Below are 26,334 nucleotides of genomic sequence, written 5' to 3' on the forward strand. Positions count from 1 at the left end.
AGCTCTGTTTTATTAACCACACTAAGAAAATCGATATAAATTTTGAATTAATTCTTAAGAATGAAGAATAATTTCAGTTCCAAAATCCATTTAACTGGCAGATTGCCGTGTTGAAATGCCAAATTTTGGTAAATTTCTTCAGTCAAACAGGGTTTTGAAGAAACATTGACACTAGCAATTGATTAACAAATCAATAAATTTGAATAATTAATGATATAAATAAGCCTGGCAGCTCTGTTTTGTTAACCACACTAAGAAAATAAATATAAATTTTGTATTAATTCTTAAGAATGAATAATATTTCCAGCTCCAAAATCAATTTATCTAGTAGATTGCCGTGTTGAAATGCCAAATTTTGGTAAATTTCTTCAGTCAAACAGAGTTTTGAAGAAACATTGACACAAGCAATTGATTAACAAATCAATAAACTTGAATAATTATTGATATAAATAAGCCTGGCAGCTCTGTTTTGTTAACCACACTAAGAAAATAAATATAAATTTTGAATTAATTCTTAAGAATGAAGAATAATTTCAGTTCCAAAATCCATTTATGTGGTAGATTGCCGTGTTGAAATGCCAAATTTTGGTAAATTTCTTCAGTCAAACAGGGTTTTGAAGAAACATTGACACTAGCAATTGATTAACAAATCAATAAACTTGAATAATTAATGATATAAATAAGCCTGGCAGCTCTGTTTTGTTAACCACACTAAGAAAATAAATATAAATTTTGAATTAATTCTTAAGAATGAAGAATAATTTCAGTTCCAAAATCCATTTATCTGGCAGATTGCCGTGTTGAAATGCCAAATTTTGGTAAATTTCTTCAGTCAAACAGGGTTTTGAAGAAACATTGACACTAGCAATTGATTAACAAATCAATAAACTTGAATAATTATTGATATAAATAAGCCTGGCAGCTCTGTTTTATTAACCACACTAAGAAAATCGATATAAATTTTGAATTAATTCTTAAGAATGAAGAATAATTTCAGTTCCAAAATCCATTTATCTGGCAGATTGCCGTGTTGAAATGCCAAATTTTGGTAAATTTCTTCAGTCAAACAGGGTTTTGAAGAAACATTGACACTAGCAATTGATAAACAAATCAATAATATTGAATAATTATTGATATAAATAAGCCTGGCAGCTCTGTTTTGTTAACCACACTAAGAAAATAAATTTAAATTTTGAATTAATTCTTAAGAATGAAGGATATTTCCAGCTCCAAAATCTATTTATCTGGCAGATTGCCGTGTTGAAATGCCAAATTTTGGTAAATTTCTTCAGTCAAACAGGGTTTTGAAGAAACATTGACACTAGCAATTGATTAACAAATCAATAAACTTGAATAATTATTGATATAAATAAGCCTGGCAGCTCTGTTTTGTTAATCACACTAAGAAAATAAATATAAATTTTGAATTAATTCTTAAGAATGAAGAATAATTTCAGTTCCAAAATCCATTTATGTGGTAGATTGCCGTGTTGAAATGCCAAATTTTGGTAAATTTCTTCAGTCAAACAGGGTTTTGAAGAAACATTGACACTAGCAATTGATTAACAAATCAATAAACTTGAATAATTAATGATATAAATAAGCCTGGCAGCTCTGTTTTGTTAACCACACTAAGAAAATAAATATAAATTTTGTATTAATTCTTAAGAATGAATAATATTTCCAGCTCCAAAATCAATTTATCTAGTAGATTGCCGTGTTGAAATGCCAAATTTTGGTAAATTTCTTCAGTCAAACAGAGTTTTGAAGAAACATTGACACAAGCAATTGATTAACAAATCAATAAACTTGAATAATTATTGATATAAATAAGCCTGGCAGCTCTGTTTTGTTAATCACACTAAGAAAATAAATATAAATTTTGAATTAATTCTTAAGAATGAAGAATAATTTCAGTTCCAAAATCCATTTATGTGGTAGATTGCCGTGTTGAAATGCCAAATTTTGGTAAATTTCTTCAGTCAAACAGGGTTTTGAAGAAACATTGACACTAGCAATTGATTAACAAATCAATAAACTTGAATAATTAATGATATAAATAAGCCTGGCAGCTCTGTTTTGTTAACCACACTAAGAAAATAAATATAAATTTTGTATTAATTCTTAAGAATGAATAATATTTCCAGCTCCAAAATCAATTTATCTAGTAGATTGCCGTGTTGAAATGCCAAATTTTGGTAAATTTCTTCAGTCAAACAGAGTTTTGAAGAAACATTGACACAAGCAATTGATTAACAAATCAATAAACTTGAATAATTATTGATATAAATAAGCCTGGCAGCTCTGTTTTGTTAATCACACTAAGAAAATAAATATAAATTTTGAATTAATTCTTAAGAATGAAGAATAATTTCAGTTCCAAAATCCATTTATGTGGTAGATTGCCGTGTTGAAATGCCAAATTTTGGTAAATTTCTTCAGTCAAACATGGGTTTTGAAGAAACATTGACACTAGCAATTGATTAACAAATCAATAAACTTGAATAATTATTGATATAAATAAGCCTGGCAGCTCTGTTTTGTTAACCACACTAAGAAAATAAATATAAATTTTGAATTAATTCTTAAGAATGAAGAATAATTTCAGTTCCAAAATCCATTTATCTGGCAGATTGCCGTGTTGAAATGCCAAATTTTGGTAAATTTCTTCAGTCAAACAGGGTTTTGAAGAAACATTGACACTAGCAATTGATTAACAAATCAATAAACTTGAATAATTATTGATATAAATAAGCCTGGCAGCTCTGTTTTGTTAACCACACTAAGAAACTAAATATAAATTTTGAATTAATTCTTAAGAATGAAGAATATTTCCAGCTCCAAAATCTATTTATCTGGCAGATTGCCGTGTTGAAATGCCAAATTTTGGTAAATTTCTTCAGTCAAACAGGGTTTTGAAGAAACATTGACACTAGCAATTGATTAACAAATCAATAAACTTGAATAATTATTGATATAAATAAGCCTGGCAGCTCTGTTTTATTAACCACACTAAGAAAATCGATATAAATTTTGAATTAATTTTTAAGAATTATGAATATTTCCAGCTCCAAAATTAATTTATCTAGTAGATTGCCGTGTTGAAATGCCAAATTTTGGTAAATTTCTTCAGTCAAACAGAGTTTTGAAGAAACATTGACACAAGCAATTGATTAACAAATCAATAAACTTGAATAATTATTGATATAAATAAGCCTGGCAGCTCTGTTTTGTTAATCACACTAAGAAAATAAATATAAATTTTGAATTAATTCTTAAGAATGAAGAATAATTTCAGTTCCAAAATCCATTTATGTGGTAGATTGCCGTGTTGAAATGCCAAATTTTGGTAAATTTCTTCAGTCAAACAGGGTTTTGAAGAAACATTGACACTAGCAATTGATTAACAAATCAATAAACTTGAATAATTAATGATATAAATAAGCCTGGCAGCTCTGTTTTGTTAACCACACTAAGAAAATAAATATAAATTTTGAATTAATTCTTAAGAATGAAGGATATTTCCAGCTCCAAAATCTATTTATCTGGCAGATTGCCGTGTTGAAATGCCAAATTTTGGTAAATTTCTTCAGTCAAACAGGGTTTTGAAGAAACATTGACACTAGCAATTGATTAACAAATCAATAAACTTGAATAATTATTGATATAAATAAGCCTGGCAGCTCTGTTTTGTTAATCACACTAAGAAAATAAATATAAATTTTGAATTAATTCTTAAGAATGAAGAATAATTTCAGTTCCAAAATCCATTTAAGTGGTAGATTGCCGTGTTGAAATGCCAAATTTTGGTAAATTTCTTCAGTCAAACAGGGTTTTGAAGAAACATTGACACTAGCAATTGATTAACAAATCAATAAACTTGAATAATTAATGATATAAATAAGCCTGGCAGCTCTGTTTTGTTAACCTTACTAAGAAAATAAATATAAATTTTGTATTAATTCTTAAGAATGAATAATATTTCCAGCTCCAAAATCAATTTATCTAGTAGATTGCCGTGTTGAAATGCCAAATTTTGGTAAATTTCTTAAGTCAAACAGAGTTTTGAAGAAACATTGACACAAGCAATTGATTAACAAATCAATAAACTTGAATAATTATTGATATAAATAAGCCTGGCAGCTCTGTTTTGTTAATCACACTAAGAAAATAAATATAAATTTTGAATTAATTCTTAAGAATGAAGAATAATTTCAGTTCCAAAATCCATTTATGTGGTAGATTGCCGTGTTGAAATTTCAAATTTTGGTAAATTTCTTCAGTCAAACAGGGTTTTGAAGAAACATTGACACTAGCAATTGATTAACAAATCAATAAACTTGAATAATTAATGATATAAATAAGCCTGGCAGCTCTGTTTTGTTAACCACACTAAGAAAATAAATATAAATTTTGTATTAATACTTAAGAATGAATAATATTTCCAGCTCCAAAATCAATTTATCTAGTAGATTGCCGTGTTGAAATGCCAAATTTTGGTAAATTTCTTCAGTCAAACAGGGTTTTGAAGAAACATTGACACTAGCAATTGATTAACAAATCAATAAACTTGAATAATTATTGATATAAATAAGCCTGGCAGCTCTGTTTTATTAACCACACTAAGAAAATCGATATAAATTTTGAATTAATTTTTAAGAATTATGAATATTTCCAGCTCCAAAATCAATTTATCTAGTAGATTGCCGTGTTGAAATGCCAAATTTTGGTAAATTTCTTCAGTCAAACAGAGTTTTGAAGAAACATTGACACAAGCAATTGATTAACAAATCAATAAACTTGAATAATTATTGATATAAATAAGCCTGGCAGCTCTGTTTTGTTAATCACACTAAGAAAATAAATATAAATTTTGAATTAATTCTTAAGAATGAAGAATAATTTCAGTTCCAAAATCCATTTATGTGGTAGATTGCCGTGTTGAAATGCCAAATTTTGGTAAATTTCTTCAGTCAAACAGGGTTTTGAAGAAACATTGACACTAGCAATTGATTAACAAATCAATAAACTTGAATAATTAATGATATAAATAAGCCTGGCAGCTCTGTTTTGTTAACCACACTAAGAAAATAAATATAAATTTTGAATTAATTCTTAAGAATGAAGGATATTTCCAGCTCCAAAATCTATTTATCTGGCAGATTGCCGTGTTGAAATGCCAAATTTTGGTAAATTTCTTCAGTCAAACAGGGTTTTGAAGAAACATTGACACTAGCAATTGATTAACAAATCAATAAACTTGAATAATTATTGATATAAATAAGCCTGGCAGCTCTGTTTTGTTAATCACACTAAGAAAATAAATATAAATTTTGAATTAATTCTTAAGAATGAAGAATAATTTCAGTTCCAAAATCCATTTAAGTGGTAGATTGCCGTGTTGAAATGCCAAATTTTGGTAAATTTCTTCAGTCAAACAGGGTTTTGAAGAAACATTGACACTAGCAATTGATTAACAAATCAATAAACTTGAATAATTAATGATATAAATAAGCCTGGCAGCTCTGTTTTGTTAACCTTACTAAGAAAATAAATATAAATTTTGTATTAATTCTTAAGAATGAATAATATTTCCAGCTCCAAAATCAATTTATCTAGTAGATTGCCGTGTTGAAATGCCAAATTTTGGTAAATTTCTTAAGTCAAACAGAGTTTTGAAGAAACATTGACACAAGCAATTGATTAACAAATCAATAAACTTGAATAATTATTGATATAAATAAGCCTGGCAGCTCTGTTTTGTTAACCACACTAAGAAAATAAATATAAATTTTGTATTAATACTTAAGAATGAATAATATTTCCAGCTCCAAAATCAATTTATCTAGTAGATTGCCGTGTTGAACTGCCAAATTTTGGTAAATTTCTTCAGTCAAACAGAGTTTTGAAGAAACATTGACACAAGCAATTGATTAACAAATCAATAAACTTGAATAATTATTGATATAAATAAGCCTGGCAGCTCTGTTTTGTTAATCAGACTAAGAAAATAAATATAAATTTTGAATTAATTCTTAAGAATGAAGAATAATTTCAGTTTCAAAATCCATTTATGTGGTAGATTGCCGTGTTGAAATGCCAAATTTTGGTAAATTTCTTCAATCAAACAGGGTTTTGAAGAAACATTGACACTAGCAATTGATTAACAAATCAATAAACTTGAATAATTAATGATATAAATAAGCCTGGCAGCTCTGTTTTGTTAACCACACTAAGAAAATAAATATAAATTTTGAATTAATTCTTAAGAATGAAGAATAATTTCAGTTCCCAAATCCATTTATGTGGTAGATTGCCGTGTTGAAATGCCAAATTTTGGTAAATTTCTTCAGTCAAACAGGGTTTTGAAGAAACATTGACACAAGCAATTGATTAACAAATCAATAAACTTGAATAATTAATGATATAAATAAGCCTGGCAGCTCTGTTTTGTTAACCACACTAAGAAAATAAATATAAATTTTGAATTAATTCTTAAGAATGAATAATATTTCCAGCTCCAAAATCAATTTATCTAGTAGATTGCCGTGTTGAAATGCCAAATTTTGGTAAATTTCTTCAGTCAAACAGAGTTTTGAAGAAACATTGACACAAGCAATTGATTAACAAATCAATAAACTTGAATAATTATTGATATAAATAAGCCTGGCAGCTCTGTTTTGTTAATCACACTAAGAAAATAAATATAAATTTTGAATTAATTCTTAAGAATGAAGAATAATTTCAGTTCCAAAATCCATTTATGTGGTAGATTGCCGTGTTGAAATGCCAAATTTTGGTAAATTTCTTCAGTCAAACAGGGTTTTGAAGAAACATTGACACTAGCAATTGATTAACAAATCAATAAACTTGAATAATTAATGATATAAATAAGCCTGGCAGCTCTGTTTTGTTAACCACACTAAGAAAATAAATATAAATTTTGAATTAATTCTTAAGAATGAAGAATAATTTCAGTTCCAAAATCCATTTATCTGGCAGATTGCCGTGTTGAAATGCCAAATTTTGGTAAATTTCTTCAGTCAAACAGGGTTTTGAAGAAACATTGACACTAGCAATTGATTAACAAATCAATAAACTTGAATAATTATTGATATAAATAAGCCTGGCAGCTCTGTTTTGTTAACCACACTAAGAAACTAAATATAAATTTTGAATTAATTCTTAAGAATGAAGAATATTTTTAGCTCCAAAATCTATTTATCTGGCAGATTGCCGTGTTGAAATGCCAAATTTTGGTAAATTTCTTCAGTCAAACAGGGTTTTGAAGAAACATTGACACTAGCAATTGATTAACAAATCAATAAACTTGAATAATTATTGATATAAATAAGCCTGGCAGCTCTGTTTTATTAACCACACTAAGAAAATCGATATAAATTTTGAATTAATTTTTAAGAATTATGAATATTTCCAGCTCCAAAATCAATTTATCTAGTAGATTGCCGTGTTGAAATGCCAAATTTTGGTAAATTTCTTCAGTCAAACAGAGTTTTGAAGAAACATTGACACAAGCAATTGATTAACAAATCAATAAACTTGAATAATTATTGATATAAATAAGCCTGGCAGCTCTGTTTTGTTAATCACACTAAGAAAATAAATATAAATTTTGAATTAATTCTTAAGAATGAAGAATAATTTCAGTTCCAAAATCCATTTATGTGGTAGATTGCCGTGTTGAAATGCCAAATTTTGGTAAATTTCTTCAGTCAAACAGGGTTTTGAAGAAACATTGACACTAGCAATTGATTAACAAATCAATAAACTTGAATAATTAATGATATAAATAAGCCTGGCAGCTCTGTTTTGTTAACCACACTAAGAAAATAAATATAAATTTTGAATTAATTCTTAAGAATGAAGGATATTTCCAGCTCCAAAATCTATTTATCTGGCAGATTGCCGTGTTGAAATGCCAAATTTTGGTAAATTTCTTCAGTCAAACAGGGTTTTGAAGAAACATTGACACCAGCAATTGATTAACAAATCAATAAACTTGAATAATTATTGATATAAATAAGCCTGGCAGCTCTGTTTTGTTAATCACACTAAGAAAATAAATATAAATTTTGAATTAATTCTTAAGAATGAAGAATAATTTCAGTTCCAAAATCCATTTAAGTGGTAGATTGCCGTGTTGAAATGCCAAATTTTGGTAAATTTCTTCAGTCAAACAGGGTTTTGAAGAAACATTGACACTAGCAATTGATTAACAAATCAATAAACTTGAATAATTAATGATATAAATAAGCCTGGCAGCTCTGTTTTGTTAACCTTACTAAGAAAATAAATATAAATTTTGTATTAATTCTTAAGAATGAATAATATTTCCAGCTCCAAAATCAATTTATCTAGTAGATTGCCGTGTTGAAATGCCAAATTTTGGTAAATTTCTTAAGTCAAACAGAGTTTTGAAGAAACATTGACACAAGCAATTGATTAACAAATCAATAAACTTGAATAATTATTGATATAAATAAGCCTGGCAGCTCTGTTTTGTTAATCACACTAAGAAAATAAATATAAATTTTGAATTAATTCTTAAGAATGAAGAATAATTTCAGTTCCAAAATCCATTTATGTGGTAGATTGCCGTGTTGAAATTTCAAATTTTGGTAAATTTCTTCAGTCAAACAGGGTTTTGAAGAAACATTGACACTAGCAATTGATTAACAAATCAATAAACTTGAATAATTAATGATATAAATAAGCCTGGCAGCTCTGTTTTGTTAACCACACTAAGAAAATAAATATAAATTTTGTATTAATACTTAAGAATGAATAATATTTCCAGCTCCAAAATCAATTTATCTAGTAGATTGCCGTGTTGAAATGCCAAATTTTGGTAAATTTCTTCAGTCAAACAGAGTTTTGAAGAAACATTGACACAAGCAATTGATTAACAAATCAATAAACTTGAATAATTATTGATATAAATAAGCCTGGCAGCTCTGTTTTGTTAATCACACTAAGAAAATAAATATAAATTTTGAATTAATTCTTAAGAATGAAGAATAATTTCAGTTCCAAAATCCATTTATGTGGTAGATTGCCGTGTTGAAATGCCAAATTTTGGTAAATTTCTTCAATCAAACAGGGTTTTGAAGAAACATTGACACTAGCAATTGATTAACAAATCAATAAACTTGAATAATTAATGATATAAATAAGCCTGGCAGCTCTGTTTTGTTAACCACACTAAGAAAATAAATATAAATTTTGAATTAATTCTTAAGAATGAAGAATAATTTCAGTTCCCAAATCCATTTATGTGGTAGATTGCCGTGTTGAAATGCCAAATTTTGGTAAATTTCTTCAGTCAAACAGGGTTTTGAAGAAACATTGACACAAGCAATTGATTAACAAATCAATAAACTTGAATAATTAATGATATAAATAAGCCTGGCAGCTCTGTTTTGTTAACCACACTAAGAAAATAAATATAAATTTTGAATTAATTCTTAAGAATGAAGGATATTTCCAGCTCCAAAATCTATTTATCTGGCAGATTGCCGTGTTGAAATGCCAAATTTTGGTAAATTTCTTCAGTCAGACAGGGTTTTGAAGAAACATTGACACTAGCAATTGATTAACAAATCAATAAACTTGAATAATTATTGATATAAATAAGCCTGGCAGCTCTGTTTTGTTAACCACACTAAGAAAATCGATATAAATTTTGAATTAATTCTTAAGAATGAAGAATAATTTCAGTTCCAAAATCCATTTATGTGGTAGATTGCCGTGTTGAAATGCCAAATTTTGGTAAATTTCTTCAGTCAGACAGGGTTTTGAAGAAACATTGACACTAGCAATTGATTAACAAATCAATAAACTTGAATAATTATTGATATAAATAAGCCTGGCAGCTCTGTTTTGTTAATCACACTAAGAAAATAAATATAAATTTTGAATTAATTCTTAAGAATGAAGAATAATTTCAGTTCCAAAATCCATTTATGTGGTAGATTGCCGTGTTGAAATTTCAAATTTTGGTAAATTTCTTCAGTCAAACAGGGTTTTGAAGAAACATTGACACTAGCAATTGATTAACAAATCAATAAACTTGAATAATTAATGATATAAATAAGCCTGGCAGCTCTGTTTTGTTAACCACACTAAGAAAATAAATATAAATTTTGTATTAATACTTAAGAATGAATAATATTTCCAGCTCCAAAATCAATTTATCTAGTAGATTGCCGTGTTGAAATGCCAAATTTTGGTAAATTTCTTCAGTCAAACAGAGTTTTGAAGAAACATTGACACAAGCAATTGATTAACAAATCAATAAACTTGAATAATTATTGATATAAATAAGCCTGGCAGCTCTGTTTTGTTAATCACACTAAGAAAATAAATATAAATTTTGAATTAATTCTTAAGAATGAAGAATAATTTCAGTTCCAAAATCCATTTATGTGGTAGATTGCCGTGTTGAAATGCCAAATTTTGGTAAATTTCTTCAATCAAACAGGGTTTTGAAGAAACATTGACACTAGCAATTGATTAACAAATCAATAAACTTGAATAATTAATGATATAAATAAGCCTGGCAGCTCTGTTTTGTTAACCACACTAAGAAAATAAATATAAATTTTGAATTAATTCTTAAGAATGAAGAATAATTTCAGTTCCCAAATCCATTTATGTGGTAGATTGCCGTGTTGAAATGCCAAATTTTGGTAAATTTCTTCAGTCAAACAGGGTTTTGAAGAAACATTGACACAAGCAATTGATTAACAAATCAATAAACTTGAATAATTAATGATATAAATAAGCCTGGCAGCTCTGTTTTGTTTACAACACTAAGAAAATAAAAATAAATTTGAATTATTCTTAAGAATTATGAATATTTCTAGCTCCAAAATCCATTTATCTGGTAGATTGCCGTGTTGAAATACCAAATTTTGGTAAATTTCTTTAGTTTAACAAGAAAAATCGGCACATGTAATTCATTAACAAATCTACAAACTTGAATAATTATTGATATTAATAAGCCTGGCAGCTCTGTTTTGTTAACCATACTAAGAAAATAAATATAAATTTTGAATTAATTTATAAGAATTATGAATATTTCCAGCTCCAAAATCCATTTATATGGCAGATTGCCGTGTTGAAATGCCAAATTTTGGTAAATTTCTTCAGTCAAACAGGGTTTTGAAGAAACATTGACACTAGCAATTGATTAACAAATCAATAAACTTGAATAATTAATGATATAAATAATCCTGCCAGCTCTGTTTTGTTAACCACACTAAGAAAATAAATATAAATTTTGAATTAATTCTTAAGAATGAAGAATATTTCCAGCTCCAAAATCCATTTATCTGGCAGATTGCCGTGTTGAAATGCCAAATTTTGGTAAATTTCTTCAGTCAAACAGGGTTTTGAAGAAACATTGACACTAGCAATTGATTAACAAATCAATAAACTTGAATAATTATTGATATAAATAAGCCTGGCAGCTCTGTTTTGTTAACCACACTAAGAAAATAAATATGAATTTTGAATTAATTTTTAAGAATTATGAATATTTCCAGCTCCAAAATCCATTTATATGGCAGATTGCCGTGTTGAAATGCCAAATTTTGGTAAATTTCTTCAGTCAAACAGGGTTTTGAAGAAACATTGACACTAGCAATTGATTAACAAATCAATAAACTTGAATAATTATTGATATAAATAAGCCTGGCAGCTCTGTTTTGTTAACAACACTAAGAAAATAAATATAAATTTTGAATTAATTCTTAAGAATGAAGAATATTTCCAGCTCCAAAATCCATTTATCTGGTAGATTGCCGTGTTGAAATGCCAAATTTTGGTAAATTTCTTCAGTCAGAGTTTTGAAGAAACATTGACACAAGCAATTGATTAACAAATCAATAAACTTAAATAATTATTGATATAAATAAGCCTGGCAGCTCTGTTTTGTTAACCACACAAAGAAAATAAATATAAATTTTGAATTAATTCTTAAGAATGAAGATTATTTCCAGCTCCAAAATCCATTTATGTGGTAGATTGCCGTGTTGAAATGCCAAATTTTGGTAAATTTCTTCAATCAAACAGGGTTTTGAAGAAACATTGACACTAGCAATTGATTAACAAATCAATAAACTTGAATAATTAATGATATAAATAAGCCTGGCAGCTCTGTTTTGTTAACCACACTAAGAAAATAAATATAAATTTTGAATTAATTCTTAAGAATGAAGAATAATTTCAGTTCCCAAATCCATTTATGTGGTAGATTGCCGTGTTGAAATGCCAAATTTTGGTAAATTTCTTCAGTCAAACAGGGTTTTGAAGAAACATTGACACAAGCAATTGATTAACAAATCAATAAACTTGAATAATTATTGATATTAATAAGCCTGGCAGCTCTGTTTTGTTAACCACACTAAGAAAATAAATATAAATTTTGAATTAATTTATAAGAATTATGAATATTTCCAGCACCAAAATCCATTTATCTGGCAGATTACCGTGTTGAAATGCCAAATTTTGGTAAATTTCTTCAGTCAAACAGGGTTTTGAAGAAACATTGACACTAGCAATTGATTAACAAATCAATAAACTTGAATAATTAATGATATAAATAAGCCTGGCAGCTCTGTTTTGTTAACCACACTAAGAAAATAAATATAAATTTTGTATTAATACTTAAGAATGAATAATATTTCCAGCTCCAAAATCAATTTATCTAGTAGATTGCCGTGTTGAAATGCCAAATTTTGGTAAATTTCTTCAGTCAAACAGAGTTTTGAAGAAACATTGACACAAGCAATTGATTAACAAATCAATAAACTTGAATAATTATTGATATAAATAAGCCTGGCAGCTCTGTTTTGTTAATCACACTAAGAAAATAAATATAAATTTTGAATTAATTCTTAAGAATGAAGAATAATTTCAGTTCCAAAATCCATTTATGTGGTAGATTGCCGTGTTGAAATTTCAAATTTTGGTAAATTTCTTCAGTCAAACAGGGTTTTGAAGAAACATTGACACTAGCAATTGATTAACAAATCAATAAACTTGAATAATTAATGATATAAATAAGCCTGGCAGCTCTGTTTTGTTAACCACACTAAGAAAATAAATATAAATTTTGTATTAATACTTAAGAATGAATAATATTTCCAGCTCCAAAATCAATTTATCTAGTAGATTGCCGTGTTGAAATGCCAAATTTTGGTAAATTTCTTCAGTCAAACAGAGTTTTGAAGAAACATTGACACAAGCAATTGATTAACAAATCAATAAACTTGAATAATTATTGATATAAATAAGCCTGGCAGCTCTGTTTTGTTAATCACACTAAGAAAATAAATATAAATTTTGAATTAATTCTTAAGAATGAAGAATAATTTCAGTTCCAAAATCCATTTATGTGGTAGATTGCCGTGTTGAAATGCCAAATTTTGGTAAATTTCTTCAATCAAACAGGGTTTTGAAGAAACATTGACACTAGCAATTGATTAACAAATCAATAAACTTGAATAATTAATGATATAAATAAGCCTGGCAGCTCTGTTTTGTTAACCACACTAAGAAAATAAATATAAATTTTGAATTAATTCTTAAGAATGAAGAATAATTTCAGTTCCCAAATCCATTTATGTGGTAGATTGCCGTGTTGAAATGCCAAATTTTGGTAAATTTCTTCAGTCAAACAGGGTTTTGAAGAAACATTGACACAAGCAATTGATTAACAAATCAATAAACTTGAATAATTAATGATATAAATAAGCCTGGCAGCTCTGTTTTGTTAACCACACTAAGAAAATAAATATAAATTTTGAATTAATTCTTAAGAATGAAGGATATTTCCAGCTCCAAAATCTATTTATCTGGCAGATTGCCGTGTTGAAATGCCAAATTTTGGTAAATTTCTTCAGTCAGACAGGGTTTTGAAGAAACATTGACACTAGCAATTGATTAACAAATCAATAAACTTGAATAATTATTGATATAAATAAGCCTGGCAGCTCTGTTTTGTTAACCACACTAAGAAAATCGATATAAATTTTGAATTAATTCTTAAGAATGAAGAATAATTTCAGTTCCAAAATCCATTTATGTGGTAGATTGCCGTGTTGAAATGCCAAATTTTGGTAAATTTCTTCAGTCAGACAGGGTTTTGAAGAAACATTGACACTAGCAATTGATTAACAAATCAATAAACTTGAATAATTATTGATATAAATAAGCCTGGCAGCTCTGTTTTGTTAATCACACTAAGAAAATAAATATAAATTTTGAATTAATTCTTAAGAATGAAGAATAATTTCAGTTCCAAAATCCATTTATGTGGTAGATTGCCGTGTTGAAATTTCAAATTTTGGTAAATTTCTTCAGTCAAACAGGGTTTTGAAGAAACATTGACACTAGCAATTGATTAACAAATCAATAAACTTGAATAATTAATGATATAAATAAGCCTGGCAGCTCTGTTTTGTTAACCACACTAAGAAAATAAATATAAATTTTGTATTAATACTTAAGAATGAATAATATTTCCAGCTCCAAAATCAATTTATCTAGTAGATTGCCGTGTTGAAATGCCAAATTTTGGTAAATTTCTTCAGTCAAACAGAGTTTTGAAGAAACATTGACACAAGCAATTGATTAACAAATCAATAAACTTGAATAATTATTGATATAAATAAGCCTGGCAGCTCTGTTTTGTTAATCACACTAAGAAAATAAATATAAATTTTGAATTAATTCTTAAGAATGAAGAATAATTTCAGTTCCAAAATCCATTTATCTGGCAGATTGCCGTGTGAAATGCCAAATTTTGGTAAATTTCTTCAGTCAAACAGAGTTTTGAAGAAACATTGACACAAGCAATTGATTAACAAATCAATAAACTTGAATAATTATTGATATAAATAAGCCTGGCAGCTCTGTTTTGTTAATCACACTAAGAAAATAAATATAAATTTTGAATTAATTCTTAAGAATGAAGAATAATTTCAGTTCCAAAATCCATTTATCTGGCAGATTGCCGTGTGAAATGCCAAATTTTGGTAAATTTCTTCAGTCAAACAGAGTTTTGAAGAAACATTGACACAAGCAATTGATTAACAAATCAATAAACTTGAATAATTATTGATATAAATAAGCCTGGCAGCTCTGTTTTGTTAATCACACTAAGAAAATAAATATAAATTTTGAATTAATTCTTAAGAATGAAGAATAATTTCAGTTCCAAAATCCATTTATGTGGTAGATTGCCGTGTTGAAATTTCAAATTTTGGTAAATTTCTTCAGTCAAACAGGGTTTTGAAGAAACATTGACACTAGCAATTGATTAACAAATCAATAAACTTGAATAATTAATGATATAAATAAGCCTGGCAGCTCTGTTTTGTTAACCACACTAAGAAAATAAATATAAATTTTGTATTAATACTTAAGAATGAATAATATTTCCAGCTCCAAAATCAATTTATCTAGTAGATTGCCGTGTTGAAATGCCAAATTTTGGTAAATTTCTTCAGTCAAACAGAGTTTTGAAGAAACATTGACACAAGCAATTGATTAACAAATCAATAAACTTGAATAATTATTGATATAAATAAGCCTGGCAGCTCTGTTTTGTTAATCACACTAAGAAAATAAATATAAATTTTGAATTAATTCTTAAGAATGAAGAATAATTTCAGTTCCAAAATCCATTTATGTGGTAGATTGCCGTGTTGAAATGCCAAATTTTGGTAAATTTCTTCAATCAAACAGGGTTTTGAAGAAACATTGACACTAGCAATTGATTAACAAATCAATAAACTTGAATAATTAATGATATAAATAAGCCTGGCAGCTCTGTTTTGTTAACCACACTAAGAAAATAAATATAAATTTTGAATTAATTCTTAAGAATGAAGAATAATTTCAGTTCCCAAATCCATTTATGTGGTAGATTGCCGTGTTGAAATGCCAAATTTTGGTAAATTTCTTCAGTCAAACAGGGTTTTGAAGAAACATTGACACAAGCAATTGATTAACAAATCAATAAACTTGAATAATTAATGATATAAATAAGCCTGGCAGCTCTGTTTTGTTAACCACACTAAGAAAATAAATATAAATTTTGAATTAATTCTTAAGAATGAAGAATAATTTCAGTTCCAAAATCCATTTATGTGGTAGATTGCCGTGTTGAAATTTCAAATTTTGGTAAATTTCTTCAGTCAAACAGGGTTTTGAAGAAACATTGACACTAGCAATTGATTAACAAATCAATAAACTTGAATAATTAATGATATAAATAAGCCTGGCAGCTCTGTTTTGTTAACCACACTAAGAAAATAAATATAAATTTTGTATTAATACTTAAGAATGAATAATATTTCCAGCTCCAAAATCAATTTATCTAGTAGATTGCCGTGTTGAAATGCCAAATTTTGGTAAATTTCTTCAGTCAAACAGAGTTTTGAAGAAACATTGACACAAGCAATTGATTAACAAATCAATAAACTTGAATAATTATTGATATAAATAAGCCTGGCAGCTCTGTTTTGTTAATCACACTAAGAAAATAAATATAAATTTTGAATTAATTCTTAAGAATGAAGAATAATTTCAGTTCCAAAATCCATTTATGTGGTAGATTGCCGTGTTGAAATGCCAAATTTTGGTAAATTTCTTCAATCAAACAGGGTTTTGAAGAAACATTGACACTAGCAATTGATTAACAAATCAATAAACTTGAATAATTAATGATATAAATAAGCCTGGCAGCTCTGTTTTGTTAACCACACTAAGAAAATAAATATAAATTTTGAATTAATTCTTAAGAATGAAGAATAATTTCAGTTCCCAAATCCATTTATGTGGTAGATTGCCGTGTTGAAATGCCAAATTTTGGTAAATTTCTTCAGTCAAACAGGGTTTTGAAGAAACATTGACACAAGCAATTGATTAACAAATCAATAAACTTGAATAATTAATGATATAAATAAGCCTGGCAGCTCTGTTTTGTTAACCACACTAAGAAAATAAATATAAATTTTGAATTAATTCTTAAGAATGAAGGATATTTCCAGCTCCAAAATCTATTTATCTGGCAGATTGCCGTGTTGAAATGCCAAATTTTGGTAAATTTCTTCAGTCAGACAGGGTTTTGAAGAAACATTGACACTAGCAATTGATTAACAAATCAATAAACTTGAATAATTATTGATATAAATAAGCCTGGCAGCTCTGTTTTGTTAACCACACTAAGAAAATCGATATAAATTTTTAATTAATTCTTAAGAATGAAGAATAATTTCAGTTCCAAAATCCATTTATCTGGCAGATTGCCGTGTTGAAATGCCAAATTTTGGTAAATTTCTTCAGTCAAACAGGGTTTTGAAGAAACATTGACAATAGCAATTGATTAACAAATCAATAAACTTGAATAATTATTGATATAAATAAGCCTGGCAGCTCTGTTTTGTTTACAACACTAAGAAAATAAAAATAAATTTGAATTATTCTTAAGAATTATGAATATTTCTAGCTCCAAAATCCATTTATCTGGTAGATTGCCGTGTTGAAATACCAAATTTTGGTAAATTTCTTTAGTTTAACAAGAAAAATCGGCACATGTAATTCATTAACAAATCTACAAACTTGAATAATTATTGATATTAATAAGCCTGGCAGCTCTGTTTTGTTAACCATACTAAGAAAATAAATATAAATTTTGAATTAATTTATAAGAATTATGAATATTTCCAGCTCCAAAATCCATTTATATGGCAGATTGCCGTGTTGAAATGCCAAATTTTGGTAAATTTCTTCAGTCAAACAGGGTTTTGAAGAAACATTGACACTAGCAATTGATTAACAAATCAATAAACTTGAATAATTAATGATATAAATAATCCTGCCAGCTCTGTTTTGTTAACCACACTAAGAAAATAAATATAAATTTTGAATTAATTCTTAAGAATGAAGAATATTTCCAGCTCCAAAATCCATTTATCTGGCAGATTGCCGTGTTGAAATGCCAAATTTTGGTAAATTTCTTCAGTCAAACAGGGTTTTGAAGAAACATTGACACTAGCAATTGATTAACAAATCAATAAACTTGAATAATTATTGATATAAATAAGCCTGGCAGCTCTGTTTTGTTAACCACACTAAGAAAATAAATATGAATTTTGAATTAATTTTTAAGAATTATGAATATTTCCAGCTCCAAAATCCATTTATATGGCAGATTGCCGTGTTGAAATGCCAAATTTTGGTAAATTTCTTCAGTCAAACAGGGTTTTGAAGAAACATTGACACTAGCAATTGATTAACAAATCAATAAACTTGAATAATTAATGATATAAATAAGCCTGGCAGCTCTGTTTTGTTAACCACACTAAGAAAATAAATATAAATTTTGAATTAATTCTTAAGAATGAAGGATATTTCCAGCTCCAAAATCTATTTATCTGGCAGATTGCCGTGTTGAAATGCCAAATTTTGGTAAATTTCTTCAGTCAGACAGGGTTTTGAAGAAACATTGACACTAGCAATTGATTAACAAATCAATAAACTTGAATAATTATTAATATAAATAAGCCTGGCAGCTCTGTTTTTTAACCACACTAAGAAAATCGATATAAATTTTGAATTAATTCTTAAGAATGAAGAATAATTTCAGTTCCAAAATCCATTTATGTGGTAGATTGCCGTGTTGAAATGCCAAATTTTGGTAAATTTCTTCAATCAAACAGGGTTTTGAAGAAACATTGACACTAGCAATTGATTAACAAATCAATAAACTTGAATAATTAATGATATAAATAAGCCTGGCAGCTCTGTTTTGTTAACCACACTAAGAAAATAAATATAAATTTTGAATTAATTCTTAAGAATGAAGAATAATTTCAGTTCCCAAATCCATTTATGTGGTAGATTGCCGTGTTGAAATGCCAAATTTTGGTAAATTTCTTCAGTCAAACAGGGTTTTGAAGAAACATTGACACAAGCAATTGATTAACAAATCAATAAACTTGAATAATTAATGATATAAATAAGCCTGGCAGCTCTGTTTTGTTAACCACACTAAGAAAATAAATATAAATTTTGAATTAATTCTTAAGAATGAAGGATATTTCCAGCTCCAAAATCTATTTATCTGGCAGATTGCCGTGTTGAAATGCCAAATTTTGGTAAATTTCTTCAGTCAGACAGGGTTTTGAAGAAACATTGACAATAGCAATTGATTAACAAATCAATAAACTTGAATAATTATTTATATAAATAAGCCTGGCAGCTCTGTTTTGTTTACAACACTAAGAAAATAAAAATAAATTTGAATTATTCTTAAGAATTATGAATATTTCTAGCTCCAAAATCCATTTATCTGGTAGATTGCCGTGTTGAAATACCAAATTTTGGTAAATTTCTTTAGTTTAACAAGAAAAATCGGCACATGTAATTCATTAACAAATCTACAAACTTGAATAATTATTGATATTAATAAGCCTGGCAGCTCTGTTTTGTTAACCATACTAAGAAAATAAATATAAATTTTGAATTAATTTATAAGAATTATGAATATTTCCAGCTCCAAAATCCATTTATATGGCAGATTGCCGCGTTGAAATTCCAAATTTTGGTAAATTTCTTCAGTCAAACAGGGTTTTGAAGAAACATTGACACAAGCAATTGATTAACAAATCAATAAACTTGAATAATTAATGATATAAATAAGCCTGGCAGCTCTGTTTTGTTAACCACACTAAGAAAATAAATATAAATTTTGAATTAATTCTTAAGAATGAAGGATATTTCCAGCTCCAAAATCTATTTATCTGGCAGATTGCCGTGTTGAAATGCCAAATTTTGGTAAATTTCTTCAGTCAGACAGGGTTTTGAAGAAACATTGACACTAGCAATTGATTAACAAATCAATAAACTTGAATAATTATTAATATAAATAAGCCTGGCAGCTCTGTTTTTTAACCACACTAAGAAAATCGATATAAATTTTGAATTAATTCTTAAGAATGAAGAATAATTTCAGTTCCAAAATCCATTTATGTGGTAGATTGCCGTGTTGAAATGCCAAATTTTGGTAAATTTCTTCAATCAAACAGGGTTTTGAAGAAACATTGACACTAGCAATTGATTAACAAATCAATAAACTTGAATAATTAATGATATAAATAAGCCTGGCAGCTCTGTTTTGTTAACCACACTAAGAAAATAAATATAAATTTTGAATTAATTCTTAAGAATGAAGAATAATTTCAGTTCCCAAATCCATTTATGTGGTAGATTGCCGTGTTGAAATGCCAAATTTTGGTAAATTTCTTCAGTCAAACAGGGTTTTGAAGAAACATTGACACAAGCAATTGATTAACAAATCAATAAACTTGAATAATTAATGATATAAATAAGCCTGGCAGCTCTGTTTTGTTAACCACACTAAGAAAATAAATATAAATTTTGAATTAATTCTTAAGAATGAAGGATATTTCCAGCTCCAAAATCTATTTATCTGGCAGATTGCCGTGTTGAAATGCCAAATTTTGGTAAATTTCTTCAGTCAGACAGGGTTTTGAAGAAACATTGACACTAGCAATTGATTAACAAATCAATAAACTTGAATAATTATTGATATAAATAAGCCTGGCAGCTCTGTTTTTTAACCACACTAAGAAAATCGATATAAATTTTGAATTAATTCTTAAGAATGAAGAATAATTTCAGTTCCAAAATCCATTTATCTGGCAGATTGCCGTGTTGAAATGCCAAATTTTGGTAAATTTCTTCAGTCAAACAGGGTTTTGAAGAAACATTGACACTAGCAATTGATTAACAAATCAATAAACTTGAATAATTATTAATATAAATAAGCCTGGCAGCTCTGTTTTTTAACCATACTAAGAAAATCGATATAAATTTTGAATTAATTCTTAAGAATGAAGAATAATTTCAGTTCCAAAATCCATTTATGTGGTAGATTGCCGTGTTGAAATGCCAAATTTTGGTAAATTTCTTCAATCAAACAGGGTTTTGAAGAAACATTGACACTAGCAATTGATTAACAAATCAATAAACTTGAATAATTAATGATATAAATAAGCCTGGCAGCTCTGTTTTGTTAACCACACTAAGAAAATAAATATAAATTTTGAATTAATTCTTAAGAATGAAGAATAATTTCAGTTCCCAAATCCATTTATGTGGTAGATTGCCGTGTTGAAATGCCAAATTTTGGTAAATTTCTTCAGTCAAACAGGGTTTTGAAGAAACATTGACACAAGCAATTGATTAACAAATCAATAAACTTGAATAATTAATGATATAAATAAGCCTGGCAGCTCTGTTTTGTTAACCACACTAAGAAAATAAATATAAATTTTGAATTAATTCTTAAGAATGAAGGATATTTCCAGCTCCAAAATCTATTTATCTGGCAGATTGCCGTGTTGAAATGCCAAATTTTGGTAAATTTCTTCAGTCAGACAGGGTTTTGAAGAAACATTGACACTAGCAATTGATTAACAAATCAATAAACTTGAATAATTATTGATATAAATAAGCCTGGCAGCTCTGTTTTTTAACCACACTAAGAAAATCGATATAAATTTTGAATTAATTCTTAAGAATGAAGAATAATTTCAGTTCCAAAATCCATTTATCTGGCAGATTGCCGTGTTGAAATGCCAAATTTTGGTAAATTTCTTCAGTCAAACAGGGTTTTGAAGAAACATTGACACTAGCAATTGATTAACAAATCAATAAACTTGAATAATTATTGATATAAATAAGCCTGGCAGCTCTGTTTTGTTTACAACACTAAGAAAATAAAAATAAATTTGAATTATTCTTAAGAATTATGAATATTTCTAGCTCCAAAATCCATTTATCTGGTAGATTGCCGTGTTGAAATACCAAATTTTGGTAAATTTCTTTAGTTTAACAAGAAAAATCGGCACATGTAATTCATTAACAAATCTACAAACTTGAAAATTATTGATATTAATAAGCCTGGCAGCTCTGTTTTGTTAACCATACTAAGAAAATAAATATAAATTTTGAATTAATTCTTAAGAATGAAGAATAATTTCAGTTCCAAAATCCATTTATCTGGCAGATTGCCGTGTTGAAATGCCAAATTTTGGTAAATTTCTTCAGTCAAACAGGGTTTTGAAGAAACATTGACACTAGCAATTGATTAACAAATCAATAAACTTGAATAATTATTAATATAAATAAGCCTGGCAGCTCTGTTTTTTAACCATACTAAGAAAATCGATATAAATTTTGAATTAATTCTTAAGAATGAAGAATAATTTCAGTTCCAAAATCCATTTATGTGGTAGATTGCCGTGTTGAAATGCCAAATTTTGGTAAATTTCTTCAATCAAACAGGGTTTTGAAGAAACATTGACACTAGCAATTGATTAACAAATCAATAAACTTGAATAATTAATGATATAAATAAGCCTGGCAGCTCTGTTTTGTTAACCACACTAAGAAAATAAATATAAATTTTGAATTAATTCTTAAGAATGAAGAATAATTTCAGTTCCCAAATCCATTTATGTGGTAGATTGCCGTGTTGAAATGCCAAATTTTGGTAAATTTCTTCAGTCAAACAGGGTTTTGAAGAAACATTGACACTAGCAATTGATTAACAAATCAATAAACTTGAATAATTATTGATATAAATAAGCCTGGCAGCTCTGTTTTTTAACCACACTAAGAAAATCGATATAAATTTTGAATTAATTCTTAAGAATGAAGAATAATTTCAGTTCCAAAATCCATTTATCTGGCAGATTGCCGTGTTGAAATGCCAAATTTTGGTAAATTTCTTCAGTCAAACAGGGTTTTGAAGAAACATTGACACTAGCAATTGATTAACAAATCAATAAACTTGAATAATTATTAATATAAATAAGCCTGGCAGCTCTGTTTTTTAACCATACTAAGAAAATCGATATAAATTTTGAATTAATTCTTAAGAATGAAGAATAATTTCAGTTCCAAAATCCATTTATGTGGTAGATTGCCGTGTTGAAATGCCAAATTTTGGTAAATTTCTTCAATCAAACAGGGTTTTGAAGAAACATTGACACTAGCAATTGATTAACAAATCAATAAACTTGAATAATTAATGATATAAATAAGCCTGGCAGCTCTGTTTTGTTAACCACACTAAGAAAATAAATATAAATTTTGAATTAATTCTTAAGAATGAAGAATAATTTCAGTTCCCAAATCCATTTATGTGGTAGATTGCCGTGTTGAAATGCCAAATTTTGGTAAATTTCTTCAGTCAAACAGGGTTTTGAAGAAACATTGACACAAGCAATTGATTAACAAATCAATAAACTTGAATAATTAATGATATAAATAAGCCTGGCAGCTCTGTTTTGTTAACCACACTAAGAAAATAAATATAAATTTTGAATTAATTCTTAAGAATGAAGGATATTTCCAGCTCCAAAATCTATTTATCTGGCAGATTGCCGTGTTGAAATGCCAAATTTTGGTAAATTTCTTCAGTCAGACAGGGTTTTGAAGAAACATTGACACTAGCAATTGATTAACAAATCAATAAACTTGAATAATTATTGATATAAATAAGCCTGGCAGCTCTGTTTTTTAACCACACTAAGAAAATCGATATAAATTTTGAATTAATTCTTAAGAATGAAGAATAATTTCAGTTCCAAAATCCATTTATCTGGCAGATTGCCGTGTTGAAATGCCAAATTTTGGTAAATTTCTTCAGTCAAACAGGGTTTTGAAGAAACATTGACAATAGCAATTGATTAACAAATCAATAAACTTGAATAATTATTGATATAAATAAGCCTGGCAGCTCTGTTTTGTTTACAACACTAAGAAAATAAAAATAAATTTGAATTATTCTTAAGAATTATGAATATTTCTAGCTCCAAAATCCATTTATCTGGTAGATTGCCGTGTTGAAATACCAAATTTTGGTAAATTTCTTTAGTTTAACAAGAAAAATCGGCACATGTAATTCATTAACAAATCTACAAACTTGAAAATTATTGATATTAATAAGCCTGGCAGCTCTGTTTTGTTAACCATACTAAGAAAATAAATATAAATTTTGAATTAATTTATAAGAATTATGAATATTTCCAGCTCCAAAATCCATTTATATGGCAGATTGCCGTGTTGAAATGCCAAATTTTGGTAAATTTCTTCAGTCAAACAGGGTTTTGAAGAAACATTGACACTAGCAATTGATTAACAAATCAATAAACTTGAATAATTAATGATATAAATAAGCCTGGCAGCTCTGTTTTGTTAACCACACTAAGAAAATAAATATAAATTTTGAATTAATTCTTAAGAATGAAGGATATTTCCAGCTCCAAAATCTATTTATCTGGCAGATTGCCGTGTTGAAATGCCAAATTTTGGTAAATTTCTTCAGTCAGACAGGGTTTTGAAGAAACATTGACACTAGCAATTGATTAACAAATCAATAAACTGGAATAATTATTGATATAAATAAGCCTGGCAGCTCTGTTTTTTAACCACACTAAGAAAATCGATATAAATTTTGAATTAATTCTTAAGAATGAAGAATAATTTCAGTTCCAAAATCCATTTATCTGGCAGATTGCCGTGTTGAAATGCCAAATTTTGGTAAATTTCTTCAGTCAAACAGGGTTTTGAAGAAACATTGACAATAGCAATTGATTAACAAATCAATAAACTTGAATAATTATTGATATAAATAAGCCTGGCAGCTCTGTTTTGTTTACAACACTAAGAAAATAAAAATAAATTTGAATTATTCTTAAGAATTATGAATATTTCTAGCTCCAAAATCCATTTATCTGGTAGATTGCCGTGTTGAAATACCAAATTTTGGTAAATTTCTTTAGTTTAACAAGAAAAATCGGCACATGTAATTCATTAACAAATCTACAAACTTGAAAATTATTGATATTAATAAGCCTGGCAGCTCTGTTTTGTTAACCATACTAAGAAAATAAATATAAATTTTGAATTAATTTATAAGAATTATGAATATTTCCAGCTCCAAAATCCATTTATATGGCAGATTGCCGTGTTGAAATGCCAAATTTTGGTAAATTTCTTCAGTCAAACAGGGTTTTGAAGAAACATTGACACTAGCAATTGATTAACAAATCAATAAACTTGAATAATTAATGATATAAATAAGCCTGCCAGCTCTGTTTTGTTAACCACACTAAGAAAATAAATATAAATTTTGAATTAATTTTTAAGAATTATGAATATTTCCAGCTCCAAAATCCATTTATATGGCAGATTGCCGTGTTGAAATACCAAATTTTGGTAAATTTCTTCAGTCAAACAGGGTTTTGAAGAAACATTGACACTAGCAATTGATTAACAAATCAATAATATTGAATAATTATTGATATAAATAAGCCTGGCAGCTCTGTTTTGTTAACCACACTAAGAAAATAAATATAAATTTTGAATTAATTCTTAAGAATGAAGAATATTTCCAGCTCCAAAATCCATTTATCTGGTAGATTGCCGTGTTGAAATGCCAAATTTTGGTAAATTTCTTCAGTCAGAGTTTTGAAGAAACATTGACACAAGCAATTGATTAACAAATCAATAAACTTAAATAATTATTGATATAAATAAGCCTGGCAGCTCTGTTTTGTTAACCACACAAAGAAAATAAATATAAATTTTGAATTAATTCTTAAGAATGAAGATTATTTCCAGCTCCAAAATCCATTTATGTGGTAGATTGCCGTGTTGAAATGCCAAATTTTGGTAAATTTCTTCAATCAAACAGGGTTTAAGAAACATTGACACTAGCAATTGATTAACAAATCAATAAACTTGAATAATTAATGATATAAATAAGCCTGGCAGCTCTGTTTTGTTAACCACACTAAGAAAATAAATATAAATTTTGAATTAATTCTTAAGAATGAAGAATAATTTCAGTTCCCAAATCCATTTATGTGGTAGATTGCCGTGTTGAAATGCCAAATTTTGGTAAATTTCTTCAGTCAAACAGGGTTTTGAAGAAACATTGACACAAGCAATTGATTAACAAATCAATAAACTTGAATAATTATTGATATTAATAAGCCTGGCAGCTCTGTTTTGTTAACCACACTAAGAAAATAAATATAAATTTTGAATTAATTTATAAGAATTATGAATATTTCCAGCTCCAAAATCCATTTATCTGGCAGATTGCCGTGTTGAAATGCCAAATTTTGGTAAATTTCTTCAGTCAAACAGGGTTTTGAAGAAACATTGACACTAGCAATTGATTAACAAATCAATAAACTTGAA

Source organism: Leiobunum rupestre, chromosome 3 (genome assembly GCF_980474605.1).
Source record: "Leiobunum rupestre chromosome 3, qqLeiRupe1.1.hap1, whole genome shotgun sequence".
NCBI classification, from domain to species: Eukaryota; Metazoa; Arthropoda; class Arachnida; order Opiliones; family Sclerosomatidae; genus Leiobunum; species Leiobunum rupestre.